The 13,538-nt window shown below is 40.3% G+C and overlaps 1 protein-coding gene across 2 annotated transcripts in view; it reads right to left on the bottom strand.

The window, feature by feature from the left end:
• The window catches only part of LOC124061795 (tumor protein p53-inducible protein 11-like), a 30,432-nt gene extending 24,979 nt beyond the window's left edge, over positions 1-5,453 (bottom strand). The window contains exons 1-2 of one of the 2 annotated variants that reach the window (XM_046394036.1): positions 5,248-5,453; positions 232-352 (exon numbers count right to left, since the gene is read on the bottom strand). The gene's annotated coding sequence lies outside the window, so the exon portion shown is untranslated. Of the gene's footprint in view, positions 1-231; positions 353-4,710; positions 4,867-5,247 lie in introns of those variants that run through there. The other variant, XM_046394035.1, reaches the window with a different exon arrangement.
• Between the last annotated feature and the right edge of the window lie 8,085 nt (positions 5,454-13,538).

Genomic DNA, 13,538 nt, shown 5'->3' with positions numbered 1-13,538 from the left:
ACAAAACACAAAAACAAGGGACACACACACAGCAAATCAAAACGATCACAATGCTCTACTGTGAACATGAATACATATAGACTCCAACCAGCCAGTGTCCACAGCACGGTTCTCTCAACACAGCCTGGCATTTTTCTCATTTCGGGTGACTTCAGACCTTTTACTACAGACACACCAATTATTAAACAATTATAGATCAGTGAAGTGAGACAAAAACAAAACATTACTCACTGAATACAGATACTCTCAGATGTGGAGTTTACACCTCACTCCTAACCCCAATTTAAGAGGATGCTGCTGCTGATGCTGTTGCTGCTGCTTCCAAATGTTCTGTGGGTCCCCCAAAGTTCACCTGTCAATTGAAAATTATAGCACATGTTAAAAGCAAAAAAAAGTTTATTTTCTATAAAATTTCTGGCATATTACAAAGAACACAGCAGTCTCACAAAGGCCACAGAAACATTTTTTGAGCAAACAAAAGAGGATGCAAGCATGTCTAACAAAAGATAGCACCACATGTTTTACAACATTACAATATGAAGAAAAGGGCTTATCAAAGATAATGAATCCTAAATGAGATTTTGCTGAGTTTAGACAGACAGTTGGAACTGCCTGAGGGAAATGACTTGCCAAATATACACAGAAATAGCCCTCCCTGTTTTGCCACCACCAGACAATGGAATTGCTTTTCTGTCTTCTCCAGATGTAATTAATGAGTTGACCAGCCTATCACTGGTGTAAAACGGCAAAGTCTAAAAAGCAGCATATGGTCTTAGCTTCTTTAATCTTGTCCACTGGAAATAAACAGAAGCACATCTGCTATAGGGTCATTATTAAAGGCTACGGCTAATCCACTGTCACACCAGACAGTAGGAAATTAAAAGCGAAAGGAAGAAAGATATACTCATCGGCAGAACAATATTGCTAGTACAGAGTGGCCCCTGGAGACAGAACAGAAGTCAGTACAGAAAGATGAAAATAAATATAGCTAGTTACGATTTTGCTGAGGTAAATCATATTAGCTGCTATTTCAAGAATAAATCTAAAGTGATCCACATTAAGGGCTGTGCAGAAAGAGGCAAAGATCTTTTACAGTCATTGTTTAGCGATCTGCTACTGTGCCCCACATGGCACAAAAACTAGCACAACACTTTCAGTGCAGATGTGCATGCACATTTCTATCACTAAACTAAAAATAACCATTAAAACTGTAATAATTACAGTTTGTCCTATAGATTGTGGACTGAGTTGTGAATGGAAGTGTTAATTAATCACTAAGGGCTTAAAACAAAAAAAAAAAAAGAAAAAAAAAAGTGGCCACCATCTGCTTTGGCTACCCAGCATGCAAGAGCGTTTCCCTGTGGGACTGCCCCGGGCTGTACTCTGTGCCGCTGCCTGCCTCGGTGCCACTTCACACAAAACTACACAGAGACACATAACCATCTATATATGCTACTGGCTGGATAGCTTCAACAGAGACCAGGTTAACGCTGTATCCAGTCAGATGGAGTACATGGAGACACATTCAACACTTACAAAGAGAAGCAATTATTTTTCATTCAGTTTTGTAGGAAATATATTACTACTTCCACAAATAGTACCCACACAGCGAATGTGCCCGAATGTGTGAGATTTAATGTCATGTGATATTTCAATGGGTCAGAAAGATATAGAGTAGAAGTGCAATTTTCTTGGCCGATTTTGATTTGCGTTTTTTTTGGGGGGGGTTTGCAAGTGTAACCTGCTGATACAGATTTTTGCCAATTCCGATTTTCTTCCTAAGAACTATAATTGACAGCATATACAAACAAAAATCTTTTCCTTAATTCATAATTTTACTTTGAATATAATAAAAGAAATTATTTAACTTTTTTCTGCTACTGGAAAAAGATACAAACAATTAACTCAAAATGAGCTGTACACTCAACTTTATCTGACATATTTTACTCCACCAAACAAAAGCAGGTGCAACAGATTTATATAACAAAACAAATGTCAGATACTTATATCATTTCATAGCATGCTTATAAATTCCCCAGGGCTGAGGTAATTTATCCGATTTCAGAAGCCTCTACTCTCAGCTATGGAATATGTCTGATCATCCAGGCTCAAGAATTCCAGAATTTTCCCTGTAATTATTGTGGTCTTTTCATTGCTTGTACCAGGGAAAAACAGAAGAAGCCGCTGGCTTGTGTCTGGCACTGAACTCTAACAAGCTTTACCTTTAGCTGATCCTCTTTTGCTAGCTTCTGCAAACTGGGCGTGCTCAGCCGCGTGATGGTGTTTCATGTGTCTGATTAAGTTTGTTGTTTCTAAGGTTTTCATGGTAGTCATCCACGGTTTGCTTTGGCTTTAAATGTATTACAAATTGCGAGCTTTGTAAGACACAAAGCCGTGAAAAATGTACAAAGGCATGTTAGCCTTTAGCATGTTAGCATATGGCTATAACATTATTGCCTGCACTGCTCTGCCTATGCTCAGCGACTTGGAATCGATGATACAGGAGACTGACTGGTCTGTCTGCGGTCCCTGGCTAGTCGATCGCTGCATCTCTAGTATTAAGTACAGTTAGTTACAGTTACACTTCTAGGTGACACAGATCGCCACCTTGTTGTTCTACATGAAAGCCATTAGTGAGAAACACTTGCAACAAAAGCTGAAACAGTCTTTGAGGTTGGCTGGGATGAAAATATCCTGCAGTCACAAACGTTCATGGAAAAAGAAAGCAGTCTAAAAGGTCAACATCAGACCCGATCTGACCCATTTACTAGAGCCACTCTTGCATTTGGAAACAGGGCTACGATGTTAATGGTGAAAATGTCTCATGGTTAGGTCATGCTCGCTTCACTTGAAAAGGAAAGGGATGCTGTTGAACACGTACATCAGGCAAGAGAAACCGCCAGCAACAAGCACAGTATGTTCAACAGACATCCCCTGCAACCCACTCCACATCAATTTCATGCATTTTTTCACAACGCTGAAAACTTTGTCACCATGGGCACAAAGAACAGAGAAGGAAGCCCTGTTTCATCTTCCCTCTTTCCTTGGCCAATTAGAATCCCCCGCCCGCCCACAGAGCCTGGGTGACATGTCGATTCCTGATCACAAGGCGATTAGAGAAAAACTGTACGACTGCTGCCATGGGAATAAGACTTGATTCATGAAAGAGACAAACCAAAAAAAGCAATTTATGAGGCTTCATACCGAAGGCTAAAATCCATCCTTTGTCTCCACATTCGACGTCACGTTTTTCATTTTGAGATACAAGGAAAGTAATAGCCACCGTGCTGCTTCCCTCATGTTATTGACTTATGTTTGACCCAAGCCAGCATCTTGGGTTGGATTTTGTTGTGAGTTGAAATATTTGGAGCATTACAAACATGGGCACATCCGTGCACATTGCATTTAGTAGTAGTGTCATTTTAAAGGAAAAATAGAACCATTTATTGTTTGTTCTTGCTTCTAAAACACACAACAAATTCAGTAATCGGAGAAAGGAGAATAAGGTAAGCTTATATATCAGCCATCCAATGAACAATCCTCATGGGAAATAAAACTTTTCCCTACAGACTGCTAAACAGGACGCTCTTAGCTATTTCACAGCACTGGCTAAATTACTGTTTATTCGAAAAGGGCTGCAGCATAGCCGAACAGCTCTTGGGACAAGTCTTGACAGACCAAACACTAACCTGAATTGTGAGGTGTTACAGGTCCACACTGAATGATTCACAGCCTCTCAAGAATGTAACAGCACACAACTCATTGCAATTACAACTTCAGAGGGGAAAATTCCAAGATGTAAATCGGCTATAAACTGTGTACACTCCTTTCATTTTTATACTAACATTACAGCAGGCCACTGTGTATGACTCTCTTCTTGTGACAAACACGGCTGGCTTCACTGACTTCCTTCTCGTTAAATAATTTCAAGTTTTTTTCCATAAATGAGCAATTTCTATCAATGAAACATCCAGACATTGATGTGTTTTGGCTCTACCACACCGGTTAATCCACTTTCATCTATTAAGGCGTCAACTCTGCCACCTCCTTTGAAAATCTTAACATTTATTAGTTATTTGGGGCTCGGTTAGCACAGACAATGAAAATGCTCTCTTCTATCATGTTCATTACTGACAGCATTTTTGTCCCCAGTCTTTCAACTGGGTAATAAATTGTTGCTTGCTAACACTACTCTCTGCCAAAATAACTTTACAGTCACTGGGTGGGGTATAGCACCTCAGCCGTTAAAGCGGTTATAGAGCCAACCGATTTAAAAAAGGAAGAATAAAGAAAGAGGTTAACCCTCTGATTAAGATAAACGTTTTCCTTAGCATTACGTGCCGCCGACAGGACAGACGATAACTTAACGTTTTCTTGTTTTTTTTCGCTAACGGCTTAACGTTATTTGATAAGAGCTGTCGACCACGCTCAACTTCACTTCCCCAGCTTTTACATTTCACATTAGTTTAACCACTGCTTCAATAAAACAGCTTAACCGCGGGACAAAATAAAATATTTGTCATAAAAACAGCCGACAAGCTCTTTCAATCACACAGCGCGAAAAGACAGCAGCAGTTAATATTAACTCTACAAGACGAGGATAAAAAACACATAGCATGAAGCATCTGAAAGTAACAAAAAACGTAGTAGTTGGTCGGAGAAAGAATAGTTGAGATGTTTTAAAAAGCACAGGATATGTGGGGGACTTACAGCGGGAAGCGGAGTGGTCTTCAGAGTTTGCTTCAGAGCGTAATGTTAGCCGTTATTACAGTGAGTGAGCAGAGTTGATAGTGTGGAGGCATATCGCAAAGCTCCCTGCTTTCACAAACCCCGGAGCAGCAAACAATCCAAGGTAGCTGGACATTACCGTAATAACTGGCGCTCACACGAGAGCGCACATTGCATTGCTTCTACCGTAATACATAAACTATCGCAAACAGAGTTAGAAACAACAAAAAACAAACACAAATTTCAATCATAAATATTCAGATCTTTTACATAAGTAAAAGTAGCAGTACTACACTTGAATAACATATGATGATTTACATTTGTGTTCATAATCTAAATATTTTTAATCAACCAGTAACAAGCTATAAAATGCATTGGAGTATGTGAAGTGCAAGTAATGCAAAACTTTTTTGTTTCATGCCTTTAAACATCAACAATCATAATAATAATAAACATATCACTTGTTTTGTGACCCTTTGGGCTAACAAAATTCCGCTGACAAAAATTCTGCTCACTCACTGCGTTTAATAACATATCAGTGCAAGGGTCCATATTTCTTCCTTAATGTCTCTGTCATAATGTCTTTATCTGCAGCATGTTTTCTCAGTCCCCTTTGTCCTCTCTTGTGTGTTCATCTGTCGTTTACCTACGACTAAACCACAACATATCATACAATATAAGTAAGTGACCGGCTGTTCTTCTCTGATGTCTGCCAGCTCAGATTCAGGAAATGCAGTTCTAAGTAAAGTTCAGCAGCATCCTCTGCGGTGTAAACATGTTTCAGAACTGATGTTTGATGAGGCACACCTGTCAGCTCAAATTGGAAACATGTGAAGCGTTGCAACAAAATTAAAGGGTTACATATACTTGAGTTGAAAGAGTCATTCATTATCAGTAGTTTTTAAATGGAAATATACAGCAGCACTGAAACTTATGAAACATCTGTATTTAAAAGGTGATGAAAGTAAAAGGCCAGTTTCATTGTTTTTTGCCGTTTTTCATCGTATGATGATTAACTTCAAATAAACTTTGAAATGCATTTTACACCAATTAAGGACTGTGGATTTTGCCCCCCATCATTTACACTGAAATTTTTTCTGATAAAACTTTATGGACATCTCTTTGTGGTGATAACAGCAAGCAAACCATGTTTCAGCGTTTACATGGGGACCTGACTTTTGTTTTAATGAAAAACTGTGAAGTGCAAAACATGCCATACATGCCTGAGTGTGTATGGATTGCTGAGCATACCTCTGCATATTCACTGTATAGTTATCCTGGTCCTATTTCACTCTTTGTCTAGTCAGAAAACAAATAAGGCGCACCTGCTTCCTTAATTTCTACCTAGTATTTTAACAACATCACTCCTTTCTCAGTACTGTGGAGCAGTTACAGTTTAACAGCCTTCTGTTTCACTATTTTGTATTTGGAGCCCAAGCAGAAAGAGGCAGGGGTTGTTTGTCTTTAATTGTCTTCTTAACAACATCAAGCATACTCATGCAGGTGTTAATAAAACAAGCTCCTCGACTTTGAATAGAGGTGCTGAATTAGTGTTGGAGCGAGGCTCTCTGAGGATTTGCTGGCAGAAGCAGAATGAAAAGTGTGGGAGGGAAAAGGTACACAGAGGTTGGCAGCCAGATGGAGTAGCACACATTAAATAGAACAGTTTTATGGCTACATACTGTACTGTACACACATTTCTCTGAAAGAAACATTACACAGGCTACTGCACATTTGAACCACTGGTAGATGCAGACCAAAAAAAGAAGGCAGAACAATGTGGCTGATAAAGGAAAATAGCCCATGGACAAAAGAAATTGGTTGGATAAAATTTTATATTACACAAGGCAACATTTTGCAAGATAAACCCGCTATGAGCTTGGAAAAAATTCAGAAAAGAATGGACTTACTGACACAAAACAGACTCAACTCAAGGACAACTGATCTGGTGTGATGTGGGTGTAGTAATATCTATAGTATGAATATCCATCCAAGTATTAGTTATTTTTAGAGGCCTATTTTTACTCACCAGATGGTGTCTGTTGATAATCGCAGTCATAGCAATGACACCTATCAAAAGATATTGCAGAACATTTCAAATCAGGGCTATGGTCATGTTTCAGTGGCATTTCTTTCCTCCACCTGCATCATAATGACATCCACCCTTCAGGATATTGGATATTCAGTCATTCAAGGGAGAAGGGAAACAGTGACATTTGAGTGGGACCAATAATAGCAGTGGGTGGATGTTGCGGGTGAATGGCAGACAGGGGCAATTTGTCGAGAGATGGAACGGATGGGGGGGAGGTTGGGTAAAAGAGCGAGAAGAGCAAAGATGTGTGGACGCATTATGAGCGGGGAAAAAAGTCTTCATTCATTCATTCATTCAGCCTTTACTTATACAGAATGATCCAATGATCACTCTGTTTTGTGACTTGTGTAGGCAGGACAATAAAAGCAAAGGCAAAAATCAGTTAGACAAGCATATAACTTACAAGACTGCGGATGAAGGATAACGATAACATTGAGAAAGGAATAAAAACTAGGACGCCATTCAAAATGTGAAACACAACAATATATTCTGTAGGATAAAACCAGCATAGGTCAAATCAAACAATATGGGATAAAAGCCGAGTTAACCTTCAATATCTGCTACATCTAAGCATTGCAGGTACAGTTCAGTGGTGAACTCTGGCATTTTAAAACCTGCCAAATAAATTCAGTAACTTTAAATGTTGCTGAAGTTGATACTGAGATTCTTGATATGAATCTGTGATACAAACATGACGAGTAGATGGTGGAGCGTGTACATGTGAATTCTACCACCCTAGTAGAGCACTGGCCAGATTATTATGGTTTGTGTGTAAAGACATGAGGGGTTGAGACATTAATGTTTTTCCTTTCATTTTGTTTATTGCAACCTTTTTCAACACTTACCATTTTTAGCTCACAGACACTGCAATGTGCATATGTGTTGTACGCTGTTGGAGCAATGAAGAAGAAAATATGGGCTCTAAGACAGGGGCTGGCATGTGGGAGGCATGTGTGCTTTGTCTTCACCCACACTCAAACCTGTCAAACAAACAACACTCTTCTTCCACCCCCAACCCTCAGCAACCAATCATGTTTCTGTATCACAAAAGCCATTTTCTTGTCTCTTGCCCGGTATTTCCCGAACAAGATTGCCTGTAACAAGGTGTTTGATTGTTGTGGATGAAAAGAGGGAACCATTAAATCCTAAAGATCCTGTGTACTTCTAATAATTTTTATGTAAGATGTCAAACCAACAAGGCAATAGAGTGTAAGTGTAACCATTCTGCTAGAATTTATCATTTTTATGACCAAGTGTGACTGTGTTATTCCTGTTTTGCTGCAGGAATGTAAACCAAAATAACTGAAGGAAGAAACAGAAAATCCCATTACTCCACTGAATCCCAAAAGAAACACATTTCCTGTAACACATGAAAATCAAGATAAGGACATAGAATGTTACCTCACTGGTGGGGTGTGTGAGGCTGAGAGATACTTGCTAGATATAGTCGGGCTCACCTCTATGCACCGCTTGAGCTCTGGAACTAACCTTGAGAGGGGTTGGATTCTTCTGTTTTCTGGAGTTGCTTCGGATGAGAGGCGGAGGGCAGGTGTGGGGTTACTTATAGCCCCCCAGCTCGCTGCCTGCATGTTGGAGTTTACCCCAGTGAATGAAAGGGTTGCTTCCCTACACCTTCAGGTCAGGGAATGGGTCCTCACTGTAGTTTGTGCAAATGCACCAAGCAACAGTTCAGAGTACCTGCTGTTTACAGCGGGGATGGGGAGCTGCTGACCTCGACTGAGGGATACAGTAAGGAAGGATCTCCATAATCTCACCAACATGTATTCTGTGGAGGAAACAGAGCTGGAGGACTCACTGAGGTAGTTACACAGCTCTGCAGCGGTGGTGCTCTGGGGGTGGATGAGATCCATCATGTTCCTCAAGTCTCTGGATATTGTAGGATTGTCATGGTTGAAACGCCTCTGCAACATTGTGTGGTCAATGGGGACAGTGCCCTTGGAGTGGCAGACCAGGGTGGGGGTCCCCCGTTTTAAGAAGAGACACAAGATGGTGGGGGATCACACTACTCAGCTTCTCTGGGAAAGTCCATGCCATGGTGCTGGAAAGGAGAGTCCGTCCTTCACTTGAACCTTGGATTCAAGAGGCATAATGTGGATTTTGCCCCGGCCTTGGAGCACTGGACCAGTTCTACAGCCCCTCAAGGGTGCTAAAGCGGGACATTGGAGTTTGCCCAACCAGTCAACATGTGTTTTGTGGACTTGGAAAAGGCTTACAACTGTGTCGCTTGAAGAATCCTGTGGGGAGTTCTTCGGGAATATGGGGTGAATGGCCTGTTACAAGTGGAGGAGTTCAAGTATCTTGGAGTCTTGTTTATGAGCGAGGGAAAAATGTAGCAAGAGATTGACAGGCCGATCGGGGCAGCTTCTGCAGTGATGCAGATGCTGTATCCTTCTGTTGTGGTGAAGAGTGCTGAACCGAAACGCAAAGCTCTCGATTTACCAGTCGATCTGCATTCCAACTCTCATCTATGGTCCAGGGCAGACCCAGGACACGATGCGGAGACTATGTCTCTCATGTGGCCTGGGAATGCCTCAGTTTCCCTCCAGATGAGCTGGTGGAAGTAGCCAGGGAGAGGACGGTCTGGATTTTCCTGCTGAGATGACCCGCGACCAGAACCTAGGCGGCAGAAAACGAGATGAGATGAGACAAGATGACATGAGAGAAGACATGAAAATCAGGGTTCTTGGTAAAGGCCACTCACATTCAACAACAAAGGCTCACTATGAGATGCATGATTTTTGTCTTTTTGTCGCGCTTTTTCAAAAGAATATAAAACAGTCATTATTTAAAATAAGTTGCAGATCAACTCCAATCATCACCAACATCTCAGTGAACCTCAATAGCACCAAGGTCTTGTTACCAGCCCCCTTCCAGACATCTGAACCTCTTCAGCTGATCATATTAGACAGCTGCCTAGGCATTAGTGTTTCATTTCACTGAAGATTCCAGAATATTTTTAAAGCATGACATATCTCTTGTATATGGTAATCATATGGCCTTAAAATGTATTAAAAATCTTTTTTTTGTAATCCTCCCTTGCCCGAAAAAAAGCAGAATGTGCTGTTTAAGAGCAAGATTGTGATGTGTCTTTTATTATAAAGATCGGATTATTTTGGTCTTGTACCTAGCAGGCTGAGAAAACAGTCATTACAAGACTGAGAGAAACTGAGGAGGAGGAGGAGGAGGAGGAGGAGAAGGAGGACAACAGTGACTTCCTGGAAAAGAACAATACTATCCACAGCCAGTAATGTCAGGTGAAAGCAGGGCGCGAATAACAGGTGAGCCAGGGGGAGTCTGGCTCCTGTTAATAAAGCATGAACTCCTCTGAAAATGATTTGTGATGTTTTGAAGGGTCTCTATGAAAAAAATTTGGCAAAACATTTTAATTTTTCTGTATCTTCATCATCATGGATCATGTGTGAAATTAGTCTTTCACTGATTCATGCATGAATCAGTAAAAGCTGATTCACTAATTCACTTTAATGAAGATACCAGCGTGCATGCTATTATTGCCATCACCATCAAAGCATGGCTGCACAATATCATAGACTTCACTCACTTTAACTCACTCCTTGTATTTGATGTCTTAATTGTAGCCCTACTGAGAAATTATTCTGCATCTGATGGGTAACTATCACCAAGGCAGCCTGACATGGTTTCTTTTGATTTATACATTTGTGTTGCAGACTCTTTTGCTTGAATTATCAGTGTCTTTTTGTGCTGATTGACTACAGAATATAGTACATCCCTCTGTGGAATATCCTGTGTCCTGCTTTAGTTTTATGTATTATGTGATGTGGAGTTTGAATGTGGTCATACCTGAACATATTACATCAGATGTGTGGACATGAAGCAAGTAGGCCAACATGCTTGCAGATGTGACCACCCCTACCATATAAAAAAAATGAGCTCCTGTGAAAGTTCACACACTGGATGGAAGGATGTGTTCAAGCGGACAATATACAACAGGAAGATGAGAGGTGATTTCTTGAGAGTGGTGAACTATCAAGAAAATGGAGTGGACTTTGTAATGGTGGATTTTACAATTAGCCATGGGAGAATATCATCCTGTTCTGCGGAAGACACATCGTCAAAAATGGCTGTGATCCTTTAAGATTACTGTATCAAGAGTACGACAGTTCAGCTGTCATCGTCATGCATGAACAAGTGTTTCCTTGTGTTTTCCCCCGTCCTCTCGTCTGTGTGTGTGTAGTGTGGGTGTATCGTGCATGTGGCTTTCAGTTTCTTTTTGCTTTGTTTCCTTGGCTGGTGCACCTGCTGATCATTACCTCATCAGCCTGCTGCTGTACATCAATCGTCGCTTTCCACTCAGTATTCTCCAGATTGTTTGTTCACCATCAGTGGTCACTCTTGAGTTTTCTCCTTCTTGTGATTTCTTCTTTGTTCTAGCATGACCCTCCTGTGCTTTAGATACTCCAGCCCACCTGCCTCAGCCACCATTGTCTTCACTCTGCTTGTCACTCAGCCTCTGGATGATCTTCACTGCTGTTCACTTTCACCTCTGTAATCTGGATTTTCACACTGAACTTTTTAAATGTTCCCACAGGCTCTGCGTGCTGTGTTTTGGGTCCACTCATTACTACACTAACTGTGCCCCTCACATGTGGCTTAACTAATTCAGGCTAATCAAGCAATATTTATCCTGTTTGTTCTCATTCAGCTAATTTGGTTCTTTGAAAGCTGTTTGAGGGCTGAGTTGTTGATCCTGAATTAGGCTCTCTTGACATTGTGGTCTTATTTTGAAACGGCAAAATGAGTAGAAGGTGTTAAGTGCTGATCATATGAAACTTTTTCGACCGTTTCCATACTTTCACCACTGTTGAACAGTTGGATGTTGTCAGTAAATAGTAAATATAGTTAGACTACATGAGCTGCATGATTGATGAAGGTTTGAGATGAGAGGTGCAATAGACCTTTAAGGGAAAAATCATACTTCTGCTAGAGAAATGAAATCTTACAAAAATCTTTTAAAAATCAGCTTTGATTTTCACTGCAGTTCTGCAGTTAACTGTTTAATTTAAAGTCTAAAGTGTAAAGTACAACCATGTATTTCAGTGTCGCAAAGGTGGCACCATGGTAACTTAATGCTGCACAAGTAACTTTTTGTTGAAGGGGTGTTGATCTTGGTGTTCAGAGACCTGAATTAAAATCATATCCAAAGACTGCTGCCCGTTAACCAATTCCTTTCCTAATGAAATTCTCTGTAAGCCTACATTATTTGTGCAAACTTGCTGAGCTGTGCATTAATCCTGTCACCAAAAGAAGCCATGTAATTACAGCAGAGCAGAGCAAACTGTGTTCATCTTGTTGTATTTCTCACCACGTTAAACCTACATGCAGTTGGTGATATGGTAATATTAACACTTCAAATTCAGTATATCACCCACACTCTAAAAGAATGATAAAGGCCCAGCAACTACAGCTGCCACTTTGGGTTATGTTTTCTTACTCATTAAAAAAACAAAACAAAACGATTGGTCTGTTGGCATTTATCACAGATAATCTTCAATCAACAATTTAACTTTGACTGGCCAAATTAAAAGTGATTTCTATGTATTCTTCATTATGTGACAGTGTCAGTGAAATGACACACCAAATGGCCTTTTTCCCTTTTTTATGAGAACTTGCACAGAGCCTGAAGAAGAAAGTCGGGGTTAACAAAGGCGGTTGATATTACCGACATGATACTCTGATATTCCTGCTTGGGATTTTAGGTATTGTTGAGCCAGCTCAGGCAAAGAAAGCCTGGCTACGCTGAATGTGCTTGGAGAAGTGGAGGGTGAATGATGAGCAGCAGTCAATTCTGGCTTGGTTGTTTATTTACCAGTGAGAATCTCCCATGAGGCTCAGCTTAAGCCCAACAGGAGGCAAAGGAAGGAGGCAAAGGTCAAGTATTATTGAAATGTAGACCATCTTTTCCCTCCACTCTGGCTGCATAGAGGCTTATTGACCCACAGCCAGTTAATAATTTCCTCATCCTTTACCTTGAGATTAATCATTGTTTTCTCTATGCGGTTCTGGACCAAATTAGAGAATTCAGACCTTTCCACTGAAAAACCTCAACACAAGAAAACAGGAGCAAAGCAATGTCTTTGTGAAGCTGTTGTTTGTTAGAGAAGCACTTTGGAAATATGTCTCCCAACCACAGAATAATTTGGTACATTCAAAATGATTAAGCAAATGTAAATAGTCTTTTGATATGAAGGAGCTCTCTGAGGCTTTTATCACATTGTGAGGCTGCGTGGGATCCAACTCAATATTTAGCACCTAAGCTGCTTTTCTTATGGAAACAATGGTGTCCCTTATTTCAAGTATAATTAAATTTCCTCTTTGCCTCAGCCAAGAGCTATTTTGAGAACCTCGCTGTTTGCTATTTGCTCCAAGCAGGAGAAAATCATTAACCCAAACATAGACTTAATTCAGATTTGAGGGCATTTCACCTGCAGCTTTGACAACAGAGGTAGACTAGTTGATGCAACAGGAGCCAAATCAGATTTTATGTGATGTACGGAAGATCGTTTCACAAATTGAAAGATGTCCCAGGGGTACTAGAGAAGAAATATAAATCAAATATAAAATATACAGTGTCAACAGGTCTTGCTTAGAAGAAAATGCTAATAATTTCATTATAAATAGATTAACTCTAATTAATTCTGATTTGGAATGACTGTTGAAG

This window comes from Scatophagus argus, chromosome 7 (genome assembly GCF_020382885.2).
Source record: "Scatophagus argus isolate fScaArg1 chromosome 7, fScaArg1.pri, whole genome shotgun sequence".
NCBI lineage: Eukaryota > Metazoa > Chordata > Actinopteri > Scatophagidae > Scatophagus > Scatophagus argus.
The sequence above is the reverse complement of the archived record's forward strand: the minus strand, read 5'-3'. Positions and strand labels throughout refer to the sequence as shown.